The 25397-nt window shown below is 38.7% G+C and overlaps 1 protein-coding gene across 3 annotated transcripts in view; it reads right to left on the reverse strand.

The window, feature by feature from the left end:
- LOC148901829 (protocadherin-1-like) overlaps positions 1–25397 on the reverse strand; it is a 192239-nt gene that overhangs the window by 148891 nt on the left and 17951 nt on the right. The gene's annotated exons all lie outside the window — the stretch shown is intronic.

Consider the following 25397-nt stretch of genomic DNA (forward strand, 5'->3'; position numbering starts at 1 on the left):
GTATTTCCAGTACAGTTTATTTCTTTAATTACAGTCCTTATGGAATGTGAATCATTTCAAACAGCAATTGTCTCCGACCTGCCACCCCATTCCATCAAGCCATCAACAACCATCACAAAGGTAAATAAAACTACTTGATTATACAGTGCAGTGTATTTCTTTCATTATAATACAATATCACATTTATTATACATAGAGTGAGGTATATTGTTTGTAGTTGTAAGGCTTATTTAGTTGAAAATTATATTTTATGGAGAACTAGGAACGGATTATTCTCATTTTAATGGTTTCCTATGGGAAATTATTTATTGGGATACATAATTTTCGCCTTACACGCTCTGTCTGGGAACCAATTAAGTTCGATAGCCAGGGCCCCACTGTACATCATTCACTTCATGGGAATCAAAGTTTGTTCTGATTTCCGATTTTTAACTCAAGGCCAATGGAAATAACTATTAGTCAGTTTACCGGTGTATTTGTGTCCAAATATCGAGAATTCAAATGTTTGTTTTCCCTCCAATAAAATGTTGCAAAATGTGTCTCCACGTTCATACTCAATCGATTCAGAAACGAAAGTGGTTCCACACTGAAACCCAACAAAAATGAAAGCAAACAAAGCGTGAACACAAAACAAACCTATCGGCCATATCATAGCAGAGGAACTCGAGCCATTTGTGGATGGAAGCACTCAACTGTAACCTGCCCACAAGAAATACTGGCTGATATTAAATTTGAGAGAGTTTCTCATCTCAGACACCCTCCAGAAACAGGGACGGGAACAGTAAGATCATTCTGAAGAGGAAATGGAGGAGGAGGAATTTTGTTGCCTGGCAGGGGATGTGGGAATCAAATTCAGACAAGATGTCCAAAGGCGAACGGAGGGTTCTATTGACTCTGCCAGAAGCTGTGAGGATCGAACAGCGGCTAAAATGAGACAGGGGGGCTAACGATCCAGCAGGGTTTGTGCATATATATATATATATATATATATATATATATATATATATATATATATATATATATATATATATATATATATATATGCCTTTTCTACTTGCACTATGTACAGTTTTTTTTATGAAACAATTTTGCACAGTTACAGTACACCTCAGTCTTCTGAATTTTTTTAGTATGCTTAGAATGTTGTTTTTTATCCCCCACCCCATTTCAAATTGCTGATGTGGACTGCAAATTTCCCCATTGTGGGACGATTAAAGACTTCCTGATTCCAATTACTCATAATTACATTGTGTCCAATGAAGAATATCGCATTGGATTTTGTATAACTTGAGTCAGACTTTATGAAACAGATTTATGATGAAAACCCAGATTTAACCATTTTTATGCATTCAGCGAAAGTGGAGTTCAACCAAAAAAAAAAGAAAAAGAAGTCTTCAAAATTGGAGAATTTGCTGGTTTGTGTTTGACTTTGGGGAATCAGTGCGTGTTTGTGGGGAGTAGTTGTGAGCATGTGTGTGAAACATTCCTTGTTTGAATGTAAACAAAGGCATATGTCAAGCTTGTCAACAAACAAAGTTCGTACATGCTACACACACACAACCACACACACACACCAAAATAGTTGTGGCCCATGTAACGTCAACGACATCCACAATGGGACTGCTTCTCTCAACAATCGCAATGCTAAATTGTCATCACAGGGCCAGAGCGCCGGCTGTCAATTACATCGGCATTTTTCCATCTACTGATTGAGTTGGAGTCCTCCGTCTGATGCACAGGCCACAGATGTCTGCTGTGAAATTGCTTTTTTTGTATAATATTGATGCTTTGTATAATTGTGATTTGATAAGCGATTGGAATAGTTGGGTTAAACCGGTGGAGTGGGTCGCCGGTACGGTACGAGTGAAGCTGCATTGTTCACAGTTGGCCTCTTCCTCCCCCCCTGAAAGGAGAAACTCGTAAAACAGCTCCTTTCTGTTTGGCCATTTCTTTCTAGCCCATGTCCTCCCCTGCTGAGGAGGAAGAAGGGGGTGATGAAGATGAAGTAGTCGAGTGCTCCCCTGCTGCTTCACCTGCACCCCACTTCAATGAATAGCAGTAACCTTTCAATGCATGTGCGTTCACATTGTTATGTATACTTTCTAAATGACAAATGTTACAATTGAGATGTCTTCTTCACAAAGCGAGGGGCGTAAAAGCTGTGATTATTATTTTCTTTGAAACAGACAATTGTTGGAACGGGAGGAGGGAGATCTCCAGTTGAGAAACAAAATGGCCAAGCACAAAAGTAAGAAGCCATTTGATTAACTAAGCCAAGGGGGGTTGGGGGGGTGCGAGTAGACATTAACATGTCTCCGGCATCAAGATTTTCTTTTTTCTGACCACCCGCAGCCGTAGCCACTTGTCTGCCCGACACCCACGTTTGATTGTTATGTTGACTTCCTCCCAAACTGCAACACACCGCTTCATGGGCTAGAGAATAAATCCTCCCTTAAGCCACACAATTTGGTGTTATTTACCGATATTTTGATAAGACAAAATGTCGTCGGTTTTCTTTTTTCAAAATCAAAACAACCAAAGCCGCTTTTATCTCATTCACTGCCATTCCGAAAATTATTCGGGAATTGAAAAGCATGACATGGAGTGTCATTTCAGAAATTGCCGATAAAGTGCTGGTCAGACCTCTGGCCTGAGAAGAGGATGAAAGCCTCCTTTTCACCAGTGGATCACCCAATTAATGGTGTAGTTTCAAGCTGTTTCCATATACAAGGCCCACCGGACTACAAGGTGCACCTTCAATTAATTAAAACAAGTTTTCCAAATATATAAATACATAAAATGTATCCAAATATAAAGTAGAGCGCATAAAAGGTGCTACAGTAGAGGCTGAGGTTACGCACTACTTCTCCTACAGAGGGGAAATGGAGTCGGCGGCTGCTGACAGTAGTTGCGAGACCTGTTGTTGCTCAATATTACTTCAAATGTGAGGTTCACCTGCGTATGAGGCAGAGGATCATATTTCATCAGGAAAATCAAGGTGTTGGTTATGCCTTAAACACCGGAAAGTACAGTATATGCCTTCTTGGTTCTTTCTCAACCACTCATAAGATGTGTTGGTGGACTTTGCCATTTGGGTGAAACTTAGATTTATTTGCTATCCATTAGCTAGCTAGCAGGGTAATAGCTGTCGAGCTGACTGGCTGCAAGCTGTCGGCTATCTGGCTGTCTATTAGCTATTTATTTGCTATCCATTAGCTAGCTAGCTTTCTATCTATTTGTGTTACTTCTGGGTTGAGTGAACGCTGGCTCGTGTGGCTGCCGCTGCTTACCCACAGAAAAACACATAACGTAAAGTGACTTTGACAGTTTTGATAGGTGCTTAGAAATGAAATGTATTATTATCATTATTATTATTATTATTAGATTGAAATACATACTTTTTGACATTTGAAATGCTGTAAAATTGTCCTTTTTTGGAACAGTCAATCATATGCTCCTTTGGGGACTATGTAAAACACTCAACCAGTTCAAGATGAGAATTTTATTTTATATGTTTCCCCTTGAGCTGCCTCGCTTGGGAGATGACGAGAAAGTCAGCAAGGAAGTCATTGAGGTCAATGTAAGCAGTTGCTATAAGTAAATGAGTGCGGAGGACGCACGCGGTCACCATTTCCATGAGCTTTTCCTGTTTGCGTGACCTTGTCGGTCAGGTTAGCGAACGTTTTGACAATCGGAGATGAACGCTATGGTGTCACTTTGCACTCAAACATCCCCACATGCAGCAGGAAGCTCCACTTTCCACTGCATAGCTCACACATCATCCAAACACCACACATCCAGGCAATGGATGACGTACGCCCTTTTCCCAGCACACAAATTATCCAGAATTTATAAAAAGAAGATTTCCAAACAATAAGTTTGATAATTTTGACTTGAATTGATTCTGATGTGGGGGAAAGGGGGAAAAAAGGCCAATAAAGAGCCCCGCTGGCATAACACTGACAAATCCGTCTCTGTTGAGCTATGCCTGACAACCTTTCACCCCTCGGGCAGCAGACAGGAATCCACATAAGTGTGACCTTTACCCCTGCAGCCTTTGCTGGTGCCTCATTAGAGCGAGCACATGTCTCCAGATTGGAATGGCACATTTTAGGGACTATTTTGTTCAGTAAAAACGATCATAATAGAACATAACATTCAACTTCAAATTCATCATGTCTTTCATTGAGTTGTGCTTTTGTCTAATTAGGTAATGAGTCAAATGTGACATGTGCACACACATACACATACTAATGCAGCCAACAATTACACTAATTTATTTGCACACTTCCACTTTAGAGTTGAAAGGAGCTAATTAGCCAGCAGTTGAGTTTGGCAATTACTTGATCTTCAATATTGATATTTGCTCACTTTTACCATTTTATTTATTGTTTCAATTAGGCTGCGCCTCCTTGTTCAGCCATCGGTGAGTCACGTGTCCAAATTGACAGGGCGTCAACAAACATTCCTCCCTTGGGGCATTGTAGTGAATGAAAACAATCAAAAGTAATGAATCAGAACGAATGAACGACTGAGAAATTGTTGAAATATATTTTTCTCGTTTTTGTAGTATTTTGAGCAATAACCGCAAAGTTAATGAAAACTATCAAAATAACCATAACAGAAAAAAGTACAGTGATACCTCGGCTTACGAACGCTTTAGCTAACGAACTTTTCACCTTATGAACGTTAAATTCGCAAGAATATAATCTTGGCATACAAACTATTTTTCGGGAAACACATGGAGCGCCACAATGAGTGATGTGTCGTTCGCGAACGAGCTGGTTCTTGGAGCTCCTAACAAGGAGCTGTAAATGGCAGCCGACTTTTTTTTGTCCTCTATTCCCCGCCCCTAGTCTTAGGTTAAAGCCGCATGTGATTGGTCAAGATCCGTGGTAGAGGAGGGAGGGGACACACGCAGCAGGACACACGCAGCAGTGAGCGGGGGGAGGGTTTAGAGAAACAGAAGCACACACACACACACACGAAAGGGAGACGACAGAGCTTGAAACAAAAAAACAAAAGTGAAAAAAAACACAAAAAAAACAAAAGTGAAAGGGTGAGAAAATGGATAGAAAACAGTGAAATTTGGACTCGTTTCAACTTTATTGATAGTTCAAAAGCAGTGTGTAGACTGCAAGGTTAAAATATACCATCAATCAGGGTCCACAAATAACCCGCACAAGCCATCTGTACAATTTGAAGAGAACATACAAGCAAGGGAACCTTGAATGAAGTTTCTAGTGTGTCTGCCTACATTTGTTGTAGGCAGACAACAACTTCTAAGATGTACAACCCAGAGATCCTTGAGACACTTTATGCAAAAAGTTATCCATTCCATGAAGCCATCAACGACCATCACAAAGGTAACTAAAATAACTATTACATAGTACATTTTATTTCTTTAAGTAGAATTTATTTAACATAAAATAATGTATATTGTGTGTAGTTTTAAAGCTTATTTAGTTGAAAATTACGTTTTATGGTGACCTGGGAACAGAATATTCTCATTTTAATGGTTGCCTATGGGTAATTTATGTTTGGAATACACATGTTTCGCCTTACACACACTTTCTGGGAACCAATTAAGTTCATAAGCCAAGGTATCAATGTATTCTCATTCATGAAAGAATGAATGAGACATTTTTTAAATACAAACAAAGCTAAATTAAGCTACATTGTAGTACCTCTAATAATAGAGAAACACAACTTGCATTTACTTTGTCAATTTAAATATTGAAAAAGTCTTCAGAAGTTTGTTTTGAATGTATGTATTGGTGTACTGTATCGGACAAGATAAACAGTTATTTGAGAAATGTTAGCAAGATTGAGTGACTTTTCTTTTAGATTTTGCATTCAACAAAACCTAAAACTAACACGAAAAGTAATAAAAAAATCGAAAACAGCTTTCAATAAATAAAAAACAAAACAAATTTCCTCTAAAAACAGATTAAAAGTAACCAAACTTAAATGAAAACGAAATAAAAACAAATTAGCATGGAAATTCCAAAACTATTGTAAACCTGCGTGGCACCCACACTTTCCCCAAAAATGGCTTAAACACTCCCAATTTTCCCAGTGAGTGAAACCCCTCCATATTCCCCAGACAAGGGTTCAACACCCACATTTTCCCAGTAAAGCTTCATCATAAACAATTTTGCATTCGTGCATTGAAAACGCTTAATAAAAACCCGTTTCTTCAAGGATAATTCCAACAATTTTCCCAACTAAAGAATTGAAAACCCGCAACATCCACATTTTCAGCTACTGGTGCATATTTTTGTGGTCCTCTCTGACAAAACTCCCTTATAGAAAATCCTCTGAACAAATAAATCGTAAACTAACTCTGGATTCAACTAACAGAAAAGAGCCAAAGTCATCCAATCTCATGTTGTATTCAGTCTGTCCGGCGCCGATCGACATCTTTTGTCCTGCACAATTTGCCTAGTCAGACATGCAAAAGTGATAGCTTACAAAAATGGTGGGAGGACAAGATGAAAGTGAGTAGCCATGGGTGCGTGCGTGTGTGTGTGGTTATTCAAGCATGCTGGGTTGTTGTAGTCTGCCTGTGCGAATGAGTTCACAGGTTACGGGTGGTCATTTCCTGTCCATTAGCGGGATAAAAACAGCCTCATCAATCAGACTCCACCTGGTCGCCGCGGTAACCAGGGGCTAACCAGCACCATGTGCGGGAGGCTCACCTTTCACCCTAGGCAGGAAGACTTTGATTCAATTTGCTGCCAGCTTCTAAACTTACTTTGGTTAAACACGTTTGAAAGCTTTTGAAGTTGCCAGCATCTCAGGTTACACTTTCACAATAAAAGCCCTTATAACATCCACCCATCTCTCGATAGCGAGATTCCTATCGATAGATAGTCTATTGATAGCTAGCGAGATAGCAAGATAGCTCGCGAGATAGCTATCTACCAATCTATCTACCAACATATCTATGTATCTATCCATCTATCGGACATTGGGTAGATCCTTTTAGTACTCAAACTGGAAAAGGGCTTTTGGACATGCCTTATATAAAATTAATGAAGAAAAACAATTACAACATGAACTTGGGTGAGACAAACCAGAAAATAAGTAAAAAGCTAATAATATAAAAAAGCTAATATTACAATTGAAGTATTTAAGATAAAACTACAATTGAAAAAATTCAGAACCAATACAATTTAAAAAAATGCTTTTTACATGTTAGAATAAAAAAGTATCAACTTGAAATTGAGGCCCATATGTAGTTCAAAGCCAATCAAGTTTTGTGGCCTGTACGCCATCGTGAACGTAATGATTGTTCACACGACCCCCGAGGTGGAAAATAGAACGGAATTTTTTTGCCAACAAGCTGAGGGCCGATCATTTATCTGTGACAGCATGCTTGGTGTGTTTGTGTGTCAGTCTTCACCAATGCCGCCGGTGCAATCGACAATCGCTCAAACCCACACAACAACCCGCACCCTGTGTGTATGTAATCAGCTACCAATGACACACTTTGCTGTTTAATACACACACACACACACACACACACACACACACACACACACACACACACACACACACACACAAACGCACACACGCACGCACACCGAGCGATCAATACCCCAATTGCCCCCGGAGGCTCCAAACACTCTTTCAGCGAGTGTTCCGACACGTGTGAGGGATGCGTCCAAAGTAACCCAGAAAGCAGAGTCGGCCATGTTTGTCCTCTTAACCCGCTTGGCAACACTGTTGGCCGAGTTATATGTCGTACTGGGATTGATTTAATTTGTTCAGCTGAGTTTTCTGCTACTTACAAATGGGCATCAAAACGCTTGATCTTCCGCACATGTTTTTTTGGGCGTGAAGGCTTTGGACACGCTATACAGGAACAGTACGAGCTTGAAGTCAAGGTCACAACACTAAAATCACGAAATGTTTCCAAAATGTTGATCCGATTGTCATCATACTTGGTGGAAGCAAAAATATAAAGCTGACACATTTTTCAAGCTGACACATTTTTCAAACGTGCTTGGCTTCAATTTGTAGATCTGGGCTTTCAACCTCATAAAAATAAAAATAATAAATACATTTGAAAAAAGATAGAATGCAATTCTCTTTGAAGTTGTTCTTTCAAACCTTGCTCTACACTAGAACAACCTCCCCAACATTCAACTTTAATCAGGGAACTCTTGGCATCTCTTGGGCATTAACAAATTAAACAACATACAGGAATCAGCCAAATAACGTTACAGCTGAAAAGACATCCTGGGAAATGGACCCAAAAAGAAAACAAAACGATTTGTTTGTTACTATTGACGTGCATTTGAGGCAGCGGTGCAAATTCTGAATAAACACACTTTCATACACAAAATTTACTTGCACACATGTTGCTCTACATCCTGTCAATTGTCAGTCGTCTGCCTGTCAGTCACTAAGTAATGACACGGTGCGTGCCGCGCCAGTCAAACAAAAGAAGGCGGGAGATGACACACACGCACAAATGCATATCGACTCACATGCCTGCCAAAGAGGGTCAAAGCGGGATTTTGAGGTTAGAGTCAAGTCAAGCCCTGTAAATGTTTTCTACTTGTTGTTGTTGCCGTGCAAGCGTTAGAACCTGCAAATACGAGCGGCTCACGCAGCGTGCGAGGAACAGAATGCAAATGAAAAGTGCTCCTTAGTGACTTTACTTTGTGTCCAAGCGAAAAAAAAATGTGAATGTGGTGGGTGAGTGGCCTTAGTGCTTCAATATCCATTTCGGTGTTGAGGGGAAAAAAAATAATGAAAGCAATTAAAGTTGCAATTTGCAATGAATCAATCTTGGCACTGTCCTGATTGTTATTTCGTGGCGAGTCATCAAACTTTGACACTGTGCTTTGCCCATGTGCAATTACCCAAAATTATTTATAATTTTGTGTTTTCACTCTGTTGAGTGTTTGTGGTTAGCAACAATCAGGAGAAAGTGTCATGGGGAATAAATAATATATTTTAACAACCGGTCAGTGCAGAGGTTAAGCAACCAATGTGAATTTTTGGGCATGGCTTCTTGAGTTGTTTTTGTGAGTCTACTTCTGATCGACATGACTAACAAATTGTATTATTATAAATTTAAGCATGATTTTAGGCTGAATTAAAAAAGAAAAAATCCAGCATAAAGTATCACGAAACAAGGTTTAAAATGTTTGCTTCAAGCCAAAATGGATGACTTCTAGTGTTTTGGCTTGTTGAGTTTTTTGGTGGGTCTCTACTGTTGAATTTAAAGGACAACCGACATCACTATTTTGTTTCTTAACTGACATCAGAATACCGTTTTAGCATCTAAAATACCCAAAACACGCAGTATGATATTTTTATTCAAATGCGAAACACCAATAAAAATGACTTAAAGTGTCCAAAATCGAGGTGAGGAGTTTTCAGAAATTGAGCTGCGAATTTTCAGAAAGTCCTGCGCCCAGTTCGTGACGTCACGCCAAGACGTCTTGCATTACTGGAGAATCAAAACAATGGCTTCAGATTCGGAGAATATGCTTTGTTACACATCCAGTTATGAATATGATTCAAATAGTTCTGAAGAGGAAAGCATACATGTTTGCAATCGCTTAAAGAATTTATTCCATGCCATTATGAGGCAAATTGAGGGAAAATTTCTCACTGAAAAAGAGGCACACATTGGCGACCTCCTGTGGCCACCTCCGTTTCCACAGGCTGATAAATTCCTTATATGGAGCTTGGACGCCCTCTTCTGGCGGCTTTTGGGTGCAACACGAGTTCCCCAGACCAAACAAGTACAGCAAAATACATTTACGTGATGGAAGGACTGCTACAATGCATCTTGTTTTCAGTCAGGGGCGTTCTTTTAGTGACGTCACGTACGGACTTGTCACCAACTCAAAAACAAAACTTCCTGAATATTCAGCGCGAGTCTTAAAACGTAAAATATAACTGTATGCAGTGAAATCTTATTAAAATACGCTCAGTAGAAGTTATTTGAAGCCATTTTACAAATTATAGACACAACTTGTCCGGAGAAGTCGGTTGTCCTTTAAATTAAAATATCTAAAAAGGGGAACCATGACTGGAAATTGCCATTAAAACATCTAAAGAGGGAAAGCAAGACTGGAAATTGCCATTAAAATATTCACCTCTAAACTGAAATGGAAGCCTTCTTTTGTCTTTTTGGGAGGGGCTTCAAGTATCAAGTCTTTGTGCGTTTGTTTTATTAGCGAACATGTTTGCGAACCATAATAGATGAAGGTGGCTTTGAGTACTTTTTTTTAGTTTTTAGGTGCAACTGAGACAGCCTAAAAAGGCCACTTTGCACAATACAGCAGATGGCAGATATCCATGAGATTATTTTACGTGGGTCTATTCATGAGACATGTGGACTTTAGTTGAGTTACACATTTTCTATTTACTCCGTTAGCCTGACTAACGCAAACTGATCTAAAATGAAGTCATTTAGATGCATTTTCTGTTTGAATGGATGTGGTGACTGACTCATTATTGATATTGTTGTGTCATGATTTGTTATGGTGGTTGAAAAAAAGTACATTGAGGTCAGAGGTAGCTTTCACAGCGTTAATGTGACTGACACTAAGTGGCCAAAATGGCCGACAGTGAGCTCTTTAGGCGGCCTGAAATTGTTGGCCTGGTCACAGCAGTTACAGCCATAAAAGGCAGTAACAGTTTCACCCAAAATTGTTTCCAGGTGAAGCCAAAATGGCACCGCTAATTTGTACTCAGTTTTTTTTTCCTCATGCGACTGCTCGAAAGACTTTTCAGACTTCTTGTGCGTTTGTCCTCTCACACATGGACCTCAAAGAGTTACAGTATCGTATCATAACATGAAAGATGCTCCGTTAGCATTTGACGGAGACAATGACGACGCTTAATAAGCTACCATGCAAACCGTTTCACATGGTCCTCTTGCTCCCAGAGACTTTGACTACATTTTTTGCAGAATTGTGTTTGATTATATAGATGTTTTGTGAAAATAGTTTTATACGTTTTAATTTATATAGCATTTACACGCTAACATGAAATGCTACTTGCGAATTTAGCTGTACTGTGTGAATTGATTACAGTTGATTTAGTTGTTAGAGCAGGTTTGTAGTTGTTTTTTTTATTCTTTTTATAGGCTTTATGTCTGATTATATTTTATTTGTAAATCAATTAATGGGTTATGACTTACACCAATAGTAATGAAAAGATCACGCATTGCAAAAGAGGAAAGCAAAGGACATTTTCACTCTAATCATAGTACGACCGTTATTATTTTTTTAAAATACAAGATGCAGCCGCAGCTTATTTTCATTGTTTTCAAATCGATGAAAAGGTTTCTTCAGCCGTCATCTGTATTTCTTTGAAGGTGTCGGGCGTTTCGCTTCTCATCCAAGTGGATTCGTCAGCGAACTAAAATTTACTGGTAGTTTTGGCCCTCTATTTATATATACCTACTGTCCAGAGGTGGCGCTGCCAGACCTCTGCTATCATAGATTCCTGCTCCTAGGTTGGGGGGAGCAGAAGACTATTCCCTGAGGCTACACCGATTACTCTTATTGCCCTGACTGACTACTTCTATTGTCCTGCCTGATAATGGGGTCTACGACTGGCCTGATTGCCCCATTTGCTCTGGTATCACCTCATCAGCATAACTAAGCCTATGTTGCCAAAGAAGCCTATTGTAAGAATGATCCAAATTGAACTTCACCCCAACATGGCGATTTAGTGAAGGGTTTTGCTGTTTTATGAAACTGGCTTCTTGTACTCCCCTTTCACACCATCTATGTTCTTTCGCTAAGATTTTAACCTTATTCTCGTCAAAAGAGTGGTGGCTGGCTTTTAGGTGCAAATGTACTGCAGATTGAGGCCCACTAGTATTATCCCTGTCCCTTGTTTTCAAAACGTTTTTTTTTTGAAAATTTTAATCACATTTTATTATTATTTTGTTCAGGGTTGTCATGATTTAATTTTTTTCTATTAACTGTTTTCACTTTTACACTGACGAAATGATTCATATTCCTCAAACCTCTCAATAACTTCAACTTTTCACTCAGACTCAATCATAGCAATTTAGCCTGAGCTAATCTTTTCATGTGAACTGATGCAGTTAGTCTCATTGCTAACTTGGACCTCGATAATCATTTTATGCTGACTGATAAGGCTAGTTGATCAATTACGCTTGGATATCATTTTACGGCAACAAGTTGTCCTCGGTAGCCATCTTGAAATACGCACAATTAGACAATGCGGCTATTTTTGTTCCAACAAACATGTAGTAGCCTCGTCATTGTTAATTTAAATAATGCGCAAAGTGACACACTTTCGTGTACGTAGCATTAGATAAGCATCTGGAGCTAATTGCCACGCCAGGTAAATATTCACATTCCTCAAACCCAAAACCCAAACATCCCAACAAGCTTATCTTTCCAAACAAACTACCCAGAATGCCTTACAGCAAACATCGCAGTGCGAAGCAGAGAAGCGTGAAGGAAGCTTTTAAACTGTCGTCACAGCGTCACGTCGTCACCCCAGGCTGTTTGCTAACCATGTGTGTGTGTGTGTGTGTGTGTGTGTGTGTGTGTGTGTGTGTGTGTGTGTGTGTGTGTGTGTGTGTGTGTGTGTGTGTGTGTGTGTGTGTGTGTGTGTGTGTGTGTGTGTGTGTGTGTGCATTTGTGTGTATGTCTGACATGTCTGCCACGACACGCCCTCTCTGTGAACGTCTCCGCAGTAACGGCTGCGGCGGTCAAAGTGTTTCAGTCGTCAGCATTTCAGTGTCCCTGTCATCACCTTTTGTATTTTGCTAACACTTCACATCCAACTGAAAAAAAATCCCAAAACTTGCAAAGTCAAGTGATAAAATTTTTCATGGAAAAAAAAACCTAAATGACAAGACTACCTGTGTATTTTTTAACTTTAAATTAGTCAAAGTTTTAGTCAAATTCGTCATAGGATTTGTGGTGAAAAGTCCGATTTTATTCTGGAAAGTTACGAGTCTTTTTCCTGTCAAGGTCATCTTAAAGATAAAAGTATAGTGGGGCCTCGGTTTACGAACACCTTGCCTTACGAACTATATATATATATATATATATATATATATATATATATATATATATATATATATATATGTTTTTTCTTGCTTTTTGGTGCTTTTTTTCCTTTTTTTCATTTTACTCGTTGACCAACATTTTTTTGAGGAGGGGTTGACAATTAAATCTGGATGGTCTTGTTTTTCATCTTTCCACTTGCTTACCAATTCCAAATATTCATGGAGATCACGTTCCTGCCTGTTTTTAGTACATGCCTTGTACACGCAACACACGTGCGCACAAATACAAACAAACTACAAAACACTTTTTTGTTCACTTGTGTTTTGCATCTTGCGTGAAGGATTTAGTGTGCAAGTGTACACAAAACGTTTGGGGAGTGGGAAATTCACAACAATAAACAAAGGAGGAAGAAGAAGAAGAAGAAGAAGAAAAAGTGACAGGAAACTGCGACCTCAATCCTCTGCTAATTTTTGGAACAGATTACACTCAAACGCTAATCCCAGACTTTTTTTTTTCAATGTCTTCTTTCCTTCCTTGGAATTACTTGTTTGGATGCCAGATTTCAAGTTAATTCTGTACATTTTTTCACGAAAAATATACAATTCATTTTGGAAAGACTGTACCTTGCTTTGAAAACTAACAAGTAACACTTTGTTATTATTATTATTTAAAAGCACCATTTTAAAAGTGATAGTTTACTACTTTACCTTTCAAAGCATAAAAATAAATGAGGTAAAAAAGGCCTACCATATTTTCTGCACTATAAGGCAACCCTAAAAGCTGTGAATTTGTTTCAAAAGTTGACCATGTGCCTTAGAATCCACTGCACTATATATATGGAAAAAGTTTTCAAATGTGTCATTTATTGAGGGTGTGCCTTATAGTCCAGAAAATATGGTACTTTAAAAATAGTATAATTATACCTGAAAAAGTTGAATTTGTAGTGGAAGATTTTTTCCACTTCAATATATTTATATATTTGGGATTTTAAAAATAAAAAGCAGTGTCAATTAATGTATCTACTCACAATTTGCTAATTGCAAAATGCATTGAATCAAAAGAATCTAATTCTCCCTCATTACTGAAAAAATATTTCTCCTCTAAACTATCGAAACTATCACCATGGAATGTCTTGACCATAAAGTGAGTTTTCTCAAAATTTGGATTTATGCTAATCCCTATAAAGTGGACAATCATAACAATATTACCATATCTTCCAGTGTATAAAGGCACGCCCAAAAGCCTTGATTTTTTTTACAAGATGACCCTGCGTATATTATTATACACAGGTGCGCCTTATACGTGAAGTAATATTGAGCCACAACAGGTCCCGCAACTACTGTCAGCAACTACCGACTTAATTTCCCCCAAGTCATGTGTAACCCCAGCCTCTATTGCAGCGCCTTATGATGTGTTGTGCCTGGAAAACTTTTATATATTTCTATATTATATTTGGAAAATTGATTTACAAAATCGGGTTGAATGGAGGACACTGATTCGCTGTGGAAAAGCCAAAAGAAAAAAAAGAATTTGGAAAACTTTTTTTCATTCATTGAAGCTAATATTGCTAATATTCATTGAAGCTTATTGTCCGATACGCCTTATACTGTACATGGAAAAAGTTTGAAAATAGACCACTCATTAGGGGTGCACCTTATACTTCGGTGCGTCTTATACACCCGAAAATACGGTACATATATAACATCATATATAAATAATTTCTAATATATTTCTGACATTTTTAATTTAAATGGTAATAGACCCCCCCCCCGACCCCGTTTCTACATTTATTTTATTTTTCATTGGAAAAAAGGAACTTGATTTTGTTGACATTACAATGGACCTTAACAAATGTGAATATGACTTCATTGTGGAAGTTTAAAAGTTATACAAGTGACACGAACGCGCGAGTTAAAAGGCGACCTCAATCCTGCGCTAACCTCCTGACAGATTACGGCCAGATGCTAATCCCGACAATTCCCCACATTTTTTCCCCATCGTCTGTTCCTTCCTTTTTCTTGATTATACCAATTAATCATTTTGGTTTTGGAGCATCTTTTTTTTCTCGACAGTCAGAGCTCCTCAAATCATTTCTAATTTCAAATCAGGAAACGAAGAAGAAGAAAAAAAAGAAAGCTGAAGATGCAAGGTCAAATGAAGGATTACCAGAACAGATGTTGATGCTTGAGCAAATGTTAAGAGCAGGATAAAGTGCTCCTTAAATGCTTCTGCTAACTAATCCTGTGTTTAACATGATGGTGTGCTAACGCTTGCCAGCTTTGCGTAATGTCAGCCGGAAAACAGGAAGTAAAATGTAACCCATTAAAAACCAAATGTCTATAATATGCAAAGAATCCAGCAGTGGATTATTTAAGTATTACAGATCACACGGGAATCGCACACTCTAAAAGTCATATGACGAGGAAAAATAAATCTTAATAATTCGGGGATAACATCTGCAGTTTTTTTTCAAAAAGAAATGTACTTATTTTATTCTGAACAATGCAACTTTAGTCCGGAGATAATGGTTTTTAAATTCCACATTTTTAAATTAAAAATGTAAGTTAAAACAGATTTTCAAAAAAATAAATAAACTATATTGACAAAAAAGTAACATTTTATCTATTCTCATCAATTTTAAAACATTTTCTTCACTTTCTTTCATAACTTTGCTGCTGTGAAATGTAAATTTCTCCACCGCGAGACTAATAAAGGCAAATCCAATCCAATCCAATTCAGTTGCTGCCCCATAGTTTTAATAAAAGTACACCTCTCAAGACGTTTTTCCCCAGCAATTACCCCTTGAAAAAACACTGTTGACTTGTAGCTGTTTCTAAATTAAATTAAACTTTATTCTCCTCAGATACTTTTGATTCAAAAAATATTGAATGAAAAAAAATAATGAATTCAGTCACAAGAAATTTGCCTCCACTAAAAAGATTGAGGAAAAGTATGTTTTGTAATAAAAAATAAAAATATTCTCGATTAAAATTACAATATTTGATGACATGAAATTACAGCACTTTCTATATAATTTTACTTCTATAGAAACTCAACAATATTGTAAGTAAAAAAAGACATAATAATTGACTGCATTACCACTGGTTTTATTTTAACTCAGAAAGGTATGCATAGAAGCAGCTGATCTTACTGCGTCATTTGGCCCGTTAGCATGTTAGCGTGACCGCAGCTGCTTTCAAATTTGTTGGTGGTGGAGTCGCTTGCTCGCTCGCTCACTCACTTGCATCTACCATCCATGCTTTATCGCTATTGACCTGCAGCTAAGATGACTTTCAGCACTAGGACACGTCGGAAAAACAAAATAATGTCTGTGTCAGTGCTTGCCATGTGAGAGCATCAAATAAGTTTTTGAGCATGAACTAATCGAAAGTCCCTTTTCCAAGAAGAGTAATTATATTTTCATAGGATTGTGATTTAGTTTTCCTTCGAAATTATGATTTAAAACTCATGATTGTTTTTCTAAAAAAAAATGTTTAGTTTTCCACATACAATTAACTCATTCACTGCCATTCCCTAATTTATTCTGGTTTTGGTGTTTCTTGCTGGGAGGTGGGAGGGGAGGGGGGCGATAAGGCACTGGTCAGATTTCTGGTATTTTTTTTCCTTCCATGAGGGGGCAGCATTTGCCTTTTCTACAGCTGCCGACATTTCAAGCGCAGATAACTCCAGACCCATATAACTTGGGAATTAACACTTTTTTTCCTGATGAAAGAAGAGTCTAAGGTTTCTTACACTGCTTTGAATGTTTTATGTAGTCCTAAAACTCAATATTTCGTTGGTCCTGGAATTTAAATTAAAATGACAAAAAACCCTGGCACTGGAGAGGACACATTTTTGCACGTCTGGCAGTCTGGCATGAATTAAAATATACAATCCCTCAAAATACATTTTTTTTCCTGATAGAAACTATTTGTCCTAGTTAGATTTTATTTAAATTACATTAGATGTAGATATTTTGATGTTTTTTCCCCGTTTTAAAAAACAAAAACACTTCTTTCTCAGGTGACATGTGTCCATGCTATGTGATGGTATTACCATTACGTCGCATGAAACATGTCGCAGTCAAACATTAAACAACTTTTCTGCTTAAGATGCGAATGTTATTATATTAATATTAATGTGATATACAGATCCTTCACTACTTTGCGGTTCACTTATTGTGGTTTCAGTGCATCACTGATTTTTTTTTCAGGGAAAAAAAATGTTCAGAAAAATACTGCTGAATAACTACAGAGGTTTGTATATGGCTGTAACTTGATTGGTTCCTAGCGCTAGCGTCACCCAATGACAGCGCAATATCTCATGATTTAAAGCCATGTGGATTGGCTGTGCATCTTCTTAGCCACCCCAGCAACTCTCTCTTATCACACGGGTTACTATTATGTATAACTCTACTTCTCTGAATTTCATCAATTGTATGTTGTCCTGGCCCCCATTAATCACGAAAAACTTTTGTATTGAATGTTTTTTTTTTTTCCCCAGGTGTGGGAGTAACAGTCAAACAGCTAAACCGTAACCATCCAATACATCACCCCAAGTCTAAACTTCTGGCCTGTATCGGTTTATCTCATGACATAACAAAAAACATAAAAACTTTCAATCAAAAACATACTCACCATCGATGTTTACTATTTAAAATCAGTCCTCCTGCCCCTGAGAGCTTGCTTGTGTTTGGGTAGTGAGTGTTAGCTAGCTAGCTAGCTGTTGCATCTGCAGATATGGAGAATAAATCAGTTTTTTTTCCGGGATGAAATAAACCAGGCAGGTAAGTGCAGGGTTGATTAATCATTTCTCACAGTGTCCACTTTAACTTGATAAGAACACCCTGAAAGTGAATTTTTAATCATGTCCTCCTCATTCCACCTGTCTGTTGGTGAATCTGACTGAGCAGAACATGCCCTGCTGCAGTACGATTGGTTGCACAATTTCCAGATTTGCTGAGCAACTAATTGGAGTCGAAAATGTCATTTGGGAAGGCTGAAAGTGGAGATGAAATATGTTAGGTCAAAGAATAAAAGTAGATATTATGTCATATGTTGAGATAATAGACAGTTGGAAATGAATGCATTTTTTTGATGTTTTCATCAAGGTTACAAAGATTAGCGAGAAACACAAGGCGAAGTCACGTTGAGTGCCACATAATTTGTTTCATTGTATTATTTCAAATACAACTTAGCATGTTTTTTGTTGCAGATTTAATGAAACAAAAAAGTTCTGTTTTTTTTTTGTATTTTTTTCTTTGTCTTGACTTCAGGATCATAATCAGAAAGCCTTTAATCATGTCACAATGGGGACATTTTCAAAGGTCAAAAATTGTCTCTGTCTCAATATTATCAATTATTCATCATGCTTTGGCCTCATTGAGTACGGCACTGATGGGTTTCTCAAATTATTGACTTTTATAGTCATTCATGAATGTCAATGTCAGATTCAGATAAATATTGATCTGTGACCTACACCGGGCGACATAAGTTCATCAGTGAGCTGACCCCGCCCGGTCCTTTTTTTCCCCGTCAAGATTCATTCCTTTGGTACACATCCGTCGGAGAGGCGGGGCAAGCAGGGGTCAAAGGCATGTCGGCGGAGTCATGTGATTTTGTTCTTTTTCTCAGAAAAGGCAAAAAAAGAAATTAAAGAAAGAAAAAGAAAAAAGGAGACAATGGACACCCTGCCACCGCTTTCCATTTATGATGGTGACAGGGCAATATGGACTACTAGCTTGCCAATCGAAGGATGAGGTCACACTATGCACCAAGATGAACAAAAATTATGGACATGTCAGACTTTTGTGGTCTGATCTGAAATGTAAAAATAAATCCAAGAGTGTACAAAGACAAAATCAAATGTAGCTGCTGCGGCTAGAAACATCGATATATATATATTCATGTTTTCTGTTTTGGTGAATTTTAATGAAGATAATAACACTGACCTCACCTGGCTGTTATTTTGCTTAACTGGTAGCACCTTTACTTTTTACCTCATATTTGGTAGTTGATACTGTTCGGTCAATTTACGTTTCCACGTTTTCCCACCGAAAGGGATCCCAGAGAGACCACACTGATACAACTCAACTCACTCTCGTTATTTATTGTTGATTGGGTTTTGAATACATTGGTTCTTTTTATTTGGTAGACGAGCAGTGAAGTAGGTCCTAAACCTCCAAATGGAAACACAGGATATGAATGCAACTCATTGACAATCATTTCTATCACTACTTTGACATTATTTTAGTTTTAATCAACAGAAAGGTAGAACGTGGAATGCAACTCACCGGCGGTGCGTCTCCCTTGGCTAACAAGAGCCACCTGGTTCAGACAGCATTTACCTCCACAGGCACACCCAATCACCGGCTGATCGATTAACCCTTTTAAGTCTGCTTGTAAAGCCAAGTTTAACATGTGATTGCCTATTTACACAACATATAGAAAAGCTATGAATAGCACCAGTACGTTATAGACTATCTATACTTCATAGCATACGATTTATGAATTACATCTTGAAATATAGACGTTTTTTTTTTTGTATAGAGACAAAATGAAAATTTGCATCAAGATTAGCATGCGTGACTAACCAGCTGTCGCTGGGGAATGTCAGCATCTGACAAAACTGTGATGCACACAGTTGAATCTTTTGTTGTTATTTTTACTTGTGTTCTTGTATGTGGGTGCTGCTTGTGTGTTCTAATGAAACACGCACAGAGAGCAGCTGGCCCGTTTCTAACCTTTAACCCCACCTACAAGTACGCCGGTGCACTGACCTCCACCTCCGCAAGCTGCTACCACCTGCTAACACTGATATCGACACACACGCTAACTTGTTTGGTGCCCTCGAAGGTGCCAATACTTTGACTTACTTCTGATGATGACGAACACGCAAACTTCTTTTTTTGTTTTTCTTGGTACTAATGTGGTCCACTAGTTTAGACTTCACTGTGAGTACACACACGGGCGCACAAAACACACACACACACACACACACACACACACACACACACACACACACACACACACACACACAAGCACAGTTGTTTTTAACATCGCTTTGAAGACAATAAATTATTTCATGATGAATGGTATCATATTAGCTCACCAACACTAACATGCTAGCGACACATGTAAAATCAATGTATCTCAATTTGGAATTGCTACGTTAGCATGTTACTAATAAAAGAGCGTGATAACAATGTAAAAGACGGACAGTTGACAACTGTGTGTGTTATTTATGTATGCTGTTGGTTGTAAGTTCTAAAATGTGGAGGGTACTTGGATGTCTAGGAAGGAAGAAAGCAATTGTTGGCGCCCGAGTAGGCAGCCATCAGCAAGTACTCTCATGAGCCTTGCTTTTTTTGTTGTTAGTTGTGTTAAATTCGTCCTGTCTACTTGATATCTAATTTACATCAGATTATTTTCTTACAGACAGTGTTTTTTAGGTGTTCAATTACCTAAACCGGCCGCTTTAGGCAATTGAACACCTAAATAACACTGTCTGCAAGAAAATAAATATTGTAAACATTTTTGTTGTGTCTCCTCATTCATCTAGAACTGCTTCATGTCACAAAGAGGGTACAGAAAGTGCTGAAGAATGAATGACTCTCTTTGTGTTGTCATATTATTTGCTATTTATTTTAGTTTTTTTGTTTTTTTGTTTTTTGACTTAAAGGTGGCGCCGCGAGAGTGGCTGCCTTTCCAGCATCTCCTGTATTTTTTCTACTTCTTTCTTTCATTTCCTCTTCCTTTCATAACTTTGCTGCTGTGTTACTTGCGGGTAGAGTGAACGCTGGTGTGAATGCCGGCCGCTGCTCACCGCACAAAAAAAAAAAAAATCATGTTACTGTAAAGTGTCCTTGAGAGTTTTGAAAGGCGTTAGAAATTAAATGTATTATTATTATTATTATTATTATTATTGGTTTTTAAATGTAAGGTTCTTTGTGCTTCACAGTTGGTTCATTGCTAATATCAGCACTGTCGTCTTTGAAGGGGGAGTGGCTTTACTTGATTTTTATTTCAATCATGTGGTGGTTCAAGAATTCTTGTTTTCTATGTGGAGAATTGTAGAATGTTTGCTTTGTGTCACAGTTGGAATGGGAAGTGAGTCACATAAAGATGCCATTGTGGATGCTCACCCCCCCCCCCCCCCCCCACACACACACACACACACACACACACACACACACACACACACACACACACACACACACACACACACACACAAACGTCACTCAACCCACTACCACCCGCTGTCAATGAAACACGTTCCAACATGAAGTAAAACAGCACTTGACTAGCCCCATGCTAATAAGTTTGCACTCTGGACAGTCTGCATGAAACCGAGATGATGTAGCACAATGAATGCATCGACTGCAAGGACACATGCTAACAAAAACAAACAAATGGTGATGAAGAGTTTGTTTTTTTTTCCCCCAAAAGGAGACTGTGCGGGTGTAGCAGTAGGAAAAGCTAATGTTAGCATGTGCTTTAAAGATTTAAAGACTGTCTAAGGGGCGGCCCGGTAGTCGATTGGGTAGCACACCGGCTTCACAGTGCAGAGGTCGCCGGTTCGCGTCCCGGTCCGGCCTCCCTGTGTGGCCTAATTATTTGACTGGGTGTGCTATGCTAGCAAGGCTGAACATTAACATCGGAGACAAAATTGTCCGGAATGTTTCAAATAAATATTTTGTCCCAAAACGGTTACTTCCATTTAAAATAAAAGTAAACTCTCTTTTGTGATTTGCCCAATAATAATAATAATAATAATAATAATAATAATAATAGGGCGGCCCGGTAGTCGAGTGGTTCACAGTGCAGAGGTCGCCGGTTCGCGTCCCGGTCCGGCCTCCCTGTGTGGAGTTTGCATGTTCTCCCCGGACCCGCGTGGGTTTTCTCCGGGTCCTCCGGTTTCCTCCCACACTCCAAAAACATGCATGGCAGGCAGATTGACCACCCCAAATCGTCCCTAGGTGTGAGTGTGAGAGTGACTGTTGTATGTCTTTGTGTGCCCTGCGATTGGCTGGCAACCAATTCAGGGTGTCCCCCGCCTCGTGCCCGAAGACAGCTGAGATAGGCTCCAGCAACCCCCGCGACCCTAATGAGGAATAAGCGGTACGGAAAATGAGATGAGATGAGATGAGACTGCCTAAGCTGAAGTGGGTTCTAAGGTGTGATGTTGAATCTTGAATGCTTCTAAGTAAAATGAATTTGGTCCTTTGGTTTTATGGTATAAAGAATCTCTCAGAAGTGTAAGAGCAATGAGACACGAATCCCAGGTGGTATCTGCTAGGTGTACGATAACCAGGTACAGTCAAACCTCGGTTTTCGAACGGCTCGGTTTTCAACCAATTTTTTTTTTAATGCCATAGTTTACCACCAAAAATTAGTTCTCAACCAAACTGAGCACACCTGAATGCACCACTCGACTCCCTTCCGCTTCTTTATACGTCACGTCTTCGTGACAAGTTTCATTGTGACCTACGCATTATCCTCGTGTCGCGTTCCATTGTGAACAGGCTTGTTTGCATTATTCAATCGCAATAAAAAAGGTGACATCGTTTACGATGATTATAATGGAAAATATTTCTGTTTTCAACCAAATTGGTTTTCAAACAGATTTCTGGAACAGATTATGGTTGAAAACCAAGGTTTGACTGGACTAAAATGACAATCATTTACTTTTGCCAATGGCAAGTCTGTACCATGCAGTCGAAAACACAGCATATATATATATATATATATATATATATATATTATAAAGCTAGGAAAGTGTGGAAGGGTAGAAGACAAAGTAAGTAGGGGTCTCAAGCACATTTTGTCAACATTCTGTTCGTGTGTCATCTTGAAGCGGCTTCACACAGACCCGAAAAGGACATGTTGCCATGCTACAACTGTCATATTTGTGCATTTGTGTGTGAGTCAACACATACACACATGCAGAGACACACACGCGCACACACAAGACATTATATTGCCATAGCGACGGTTGAGAGTTGAAGCAGGGCCACGTCTGCTAGCTAATATGGCATCTGTGTGTGCGTGTGAGTGTGTGCATGTGTGCGTGTGTGTGCATGTGTGTTTGATATGAGATGAAAGCATGACACATGGAGATAAAATGTTTTTGTTTCTTTATCTCTTTTTCCCTAGTCACTTGTCTATATTTTTTATTAAAAAAAAGATTTTGTTGTGCACTCAACAATCCGCTTAAAAATATTGCGGTGTTATTAAGTTAAATCTCTAAACTTCCCATTTTTGTTACTTAAAAAAATATGATGAACATAAATCTTTTCCAAACCGTTTCCAGCATTGATTGGATCTTTATCCGTATAACATCTTGTGAATAGCTTATGTAATTATTGAATGGCTGACATTTTGTCTTAAATCACATTTAAAGTACAACTGACGTCACTTTTTTGTTTCTTAACTGACATCAGAAAAATGTTTAATAGCATTTAAAGTACCCAAAACATGCAGTATGATATTTTTAGTTAAATGCAAAACACCAATAAAAATGACTTAAAGTGTCTAAAAAGCACTTCAATTTGAAACCGGAAGTGGCCAGTTTAAGAAGGTCCCGCCCCCAGTTCGTGACGTCACGCCAAGACGTCTTGCCTTGCTCGAGAATCAAAACAATGGCCCGTTTCCACAGGCTGATTAATTCCTTCCATGGAGCTTTGTCGCCCTCTTCTGCATCTTTTTTGGTGCTACACGAAGTTTTCAGACCAGCCAAGTACAGCCAAATGCATTGACATGATGGAAGGACTGCTACAATGTGTCCTTTTTTCGGTCAGAGGCATTCCTTCAGTGACGTAACGTACGGACTCGTCGCCAACTCAAAAACAAGACTTCCGGAATATTCAGCGTGAGTCTTAAAATGTAAAATATAGCCATATGCGGTGGAATATTTGTAAAATACCCTCAGTAGAAGTCATTTGAAGCCATTCTACAAATTATGGACACAACTTGTCCGGAGACGTCGGTTGTCCTTTAAGACAAGAATCCCTTGAACAAAAATGTCATCTCCAAAGTTAACATTTCATTCGAATCTGCTATGCACAACATTTGTTCTCCACATGCGAAGGATGAAAAATGAAAATATCACCTTCACCATTTCCAGCATCACTGTTGTCATCCTCCTCCTCTTCCGCCTCCTCACCATCATCATCATCATCCTCATCATAATCAAGCAATGAGCAAAAGCACAGAGGGCGCCACAAGCAATCACATTGAAGCATGTTTATTGAAATGAAATATGCTTTTTGAACTTGATTTAAAAACGACAACAACAACAACAAATAAAGAATGATACAAACACTGTATGTACATGAAGTTCAAGCAGAGAACAAGAAGCTTAAGAAGAACACTGGGTAAACTCATTTCAAATGAGTGCAAAGGACAGGTGTCAAACTCCGCTCCTCGGGGGCCTATGGTGTCAAGCGTGTGTTCGTGTGTTGGTTTGCCCATGCGCGCATGTCTCCTCAACACCAAAGGCAGATGAGGATCATACAGTGAAACGCACACACCATCATGAATATATATGTACTTTATACATGTATCATGTAGTGCACCGAATCGACAGGGTGTGAGAATAAAGGTGCCTTTCACTCAATGCTAACGGGCTAACTGCCGATGTCAGTCTTGTGGCAGTCAAAATGTATGAGAAGGATGTCATTTTTTTTTAAACCGCACCACTTCCTAGATAGGTCAGCTTGATTTGACATTGTGGAAACTTTGAATGTTTTTTGTTTTTTTTTTAGTTTCAGGTCGTTTTATTTTTTCTAAAGAGGGACTGGCCGCTCAGCTTTAAATGTCCTTAGCAGGGTGCATCAATGACACTAGAAGGGTAACTGAATGAAAGTCAATAAAGTTCCACTGTCTTGTGCATTTTAGGCTCAACCTAAACTCTCAACTTAAAGGCCAACATCCCAAGTTTTTTTTTCTATTTTTTTTTATGTATCTCTCTATTTGATTGTCCGTTCTTACTTTTGTTGGACTTTTAATAGCCTCTCATTGACATGAAGCCAAGAACAACTTTTCTCTGTCACACGCACACGCGCGCACGCACGCACACACACACACACATACACGCGCACACGATGAGGACTAACTACAAAAGGCACTGTGGGTAATAAAAGAAGGCCAACATTACCCACTGAGAGTCTGTGCAAACTATTTAACTTCTTGGTTGATTGTGACGACCATCGACTTAAAGACCTTCGTAACTTTCTTTTCTTTTTTACTAGTATTTGTTCCTCCAAAGCAAGCTTACTCAGTCCAAAGCCAATAGAAATCTCTCAATAATAAAATAAGAAAAAAAGGAAGCAGAAAACATTTCTTTCAAAAAACTCTGGAAATTAAA

The sequence above is a fragment of the Hippocampus bargibanti genome, linkage group LG02, assembly GCF_051943395.1.
Source record: "Hippocampus bargibanti isolate YZ-2025 linkage group LG02, ASM5194339v1, whole genome shotgun sequence".
NCBI classification, from domain to species: domain Eukaryota; kingdom Metazoa; phylum Chordata; class Actinopteri; order Syngnathiformes; family Syngnathidae; genus Hippocampus; species Hippocampus bargibanti.